Here is a 3,430-nt window from a genome sequence, read left to right as displayed (position 1 = left end):
GAGGGAAAAGTGACGTTCAGATGTTAGAGTTCGATTTTTGTATGTGTTAGAAGTACCTACTGACCTCGATGGTTGAAGAAAATGGAGTCTTCTATATAGATAAAGGGGTTCTGTTGTATATATTATTTTATGTAGAGTCGATAGCGTTTTAACCTTTAAAAAGTTATCAAAAGAAATGTTAGGCAACCTTTCAACATGTGCTGATACGTGGTGAAGTCAGTTTACCCCATATACATATCTATACATATCTAGCAATGTTGTTATAAGCATTTAGCTTCTTTTTACACACATTGTCACAATTTTCATAAATCTCACAGCCATAAAGCAGCGTAGGTATTAAGTACGCTTTCGCTAAAAGTAGTCATATGTTTAACGGAGTGAAGTACTGTGTTAACCAGAGTGTACGAAGCATTCCATACACTATTCTTACCGTAACAAAATGTGATTTTCCATGTCAAAGTTTTGGTAATGACTACACCAAGACTTTTTACCGTGTCAACATATTCTATAACTGACTTGTCAAAAATAAGATTATCTAAGCCATATTTTTGGTGAATGACTTTCTATGAATGACGATACATTTTGACTTGTTACACTGAGGGGAATAATGTATAGTAAAAATTACTACTTTATATTTCATTAGCGTTTAAAAATGGTCGTATTTAAAATAATATTTTCATAGACAAATTTATTACGCACGTATTTGACTATCCACATCTGAGTATGTATATGTAAGTGTACATACGCATTCCGAGCATGCAGAGCGCCCTGTAGGATCTCGGAAAGACTTAGAGCACACCACCAACTAGACTGCAAGTGATTGTAACTAGTCCAAAGTTTGGTCTAACAACATGTAAAATTCTATTTACATTTAACATTGTATGTCCTAGGCTCGGACCAATCGTCCGCTTCTGCATTATATTGTAACCAATTTTGGGGGGAAAAAAACAAAAATAAAACTTGCGCCAGCTGCGATTCAAACCGGGGTTCTCAGATTTTCTAAGCAGATACTCTCTCTGCATGCCAACGTCGCACATGAAAATTTGTTGACTAAGTGCCTACATATCAGCAAGTCGTTAATTGTACCCGTTGTCCGCTACTGCATGACATTGTAACCAGTTTTAGATCAAAACTCATACCTTATGCATTACATTCGGACCACTTTTAGTACAATTCACCTGTTTTACATTACATTGCTTATTTTTGGACTATCTTTGGTCTAGATACAAAGCTACTATACCTACGACTATATTTTTCGAGCAATTGGACCAATCTTTCCTTCAGGGCGGTGACAACACACACATACATACAAGGTACATGTTTATCCGTACAAATCACATGCTGTGGTGTTGATGGGTATTCAACATTTGAAAGCACATTTATATGACTGGCTGTAGCTGAGTGCGCAAAGATGCTTGCCACAATTTGTTGATATCCAGGGAGGGTCAAGGTTCGAATTCCACTGCAGGCAACATGCAAATAAAATTTTTTTTTTGTTTTTATATTGTTTAAACACTTCACGGATGCTTTTTCTGAACGAACGCGGCCATTTTAATATGCGCGTAATTGAATTGAATATGTATTTACCAATACACAGTACTTTCGTTGACGTTTATAGTAAGATCAATTACGTTTCTGATTAATTTAAAATTTTTTTTCCTCAGTGTAGGGTTTAAGCAGAAGCCGTTCACAGCAGCCCATTCACCTACATGAGCCAAGTCATAATTCAAGTTTCTAATACACACACCAGTACTATCAGAAGGACAGCATACATACAATTGAACATCATCCGCATAAATGTGGACATTACAATACTTTAAAACATTAGGTAAGTCATTTATATACAAAAGAAATAACACAGGACCCATTGTTGAGCCTTGTGGGACGCCACTTACTACGGGTAGGAAGTCAGAATTTCTGCTGCCAATTCTTACTGGCTGCATTCTTTCGCCAAGGTAAGATCTTATGAGTGCGGTTGCTTGACTGGAGAAGCAAAACAAGTTCTCCAGCTTCTTACATAACAAGACATAGTCAACAGAATTAAAGGCTTTTGAATGGTCAAGAAGCGCTAGGAAAGCAATTTGTTTTTCATCAATTCGTGATCGAATATTTTCTATCACGTCTAAAAGTGCCGTTGTGCAACTTCTCTTTGGCCTGAAGCCAGACTGATGGTCTCTCAGAAGTATGGTTATAGGCTGCACTCATTATTTGCTTATAAACTGGGATCGCTTTGGCAGCTTTCCAGCTTTTTGGGAAAATACAAGTCGTCAGAATTGAGTTGCCCAAATAGGTTACGTGCGGCAGGATTTTGGGTAGAATGATTTTTACCGAATAAAACTTCACAGAAATTATGGCTTGCACAACATTTCAATTATCGACACAGACAAACTCAAAAGGACTGATACCAACATTTACACGAACACAGTAATTGTCAATACATATATTACCTGCCGATTTCGGCAGTTTTTATTTATTTCATTAACATTTACATCGGGAGAGAAGGAGGGGCATAATTTAGATTTACCAATCCCATTCTCTTTAATCTTATTCCAAGTTTGTCTTGTGTTTAGAGCAGAGCTAAACTTTTCTTTGTAGCTGCCTTAACCGACCTTATGGCTTTGTTAACTGTGAGCCGAGGTGCTTTGAAGCGGCTAAATGTTTCTGCAGTTTTATATCGCTTCCATCGTGAGTAAGCTCGATTACGCAAGACAATTAAGCGTTTTAAACTAGCATTAAACCATGGCCTATTATATCATGTCGCCACTTTATGTTCGACAGGAACAAAGTTGTCAAAGAGCCTGATTATGTGGTCTTGTAGAAACTTTTGCAAGTTATATCGCACACCGTCTTCAAAAGAGTCACAACTCCAAATTTGGCGTTTTTGAGATCATGCGCTAAATATGTCCGCAGAGCTTTTATTTACCTTTCAGCAAAAGCTGGAGCAATTTTTTGTTATAATTTATTTGAAAAAAAACTAAGGTAAAGTCGCCCTTGCCCATATGATTATCATGTGATAAGAAATAGTTTTTCGCATTTTCTGACAAACGTATTATTTTGAGTTGTGACTCTTTTGAAGACGGTGTGCGATATGTTAGAAAACAGGTCGTGCTTTGAAAAACTGGATGCAGATAATTGGTTGTAGTGAAGCGACTTCTGCAAGTCGTTCACAAAAAATATATCTAGCAATGAATTGTTAGAGCTAGTGAAATGTGTTGGCGTTGTGGTATTTGTGGGAAGAAGTCCCGGAGATTCCATGCATATTTTTAAATTGGTATCTACTAGCAAATTACTGTTGAAATCTCCAGCAATAATAATGTTGTCATAGTTTATGAGTAGCGGTTGAAGAAATTCAATAAAATCAGGGTAGTGAACTTGACGATTAGGAGTTTATTATCATTATCAGAAAACACATCAACGAACACATATTCGA

Source organism: Rhagoletis zephyria, unplaced genomic scaffold (genome assembly GCF_001687245.7).
Source record: "Rhagoletis zephyria isolate East Lansing unplaced genomic scaffold, Rhagoletis_zephyria_1.1 Rzeph_scaffold_01167, whole genome shotgun sequence".
Taxonomy (NCBI): Eukaryota; Metazoa; Arthropoda; class Insecta; order Diptera; family Tephritidae; genus Rhagoletis; species Rhagoletis zephyria.
Note: the sequence above shows the minus strand (reverse complement) of the source record.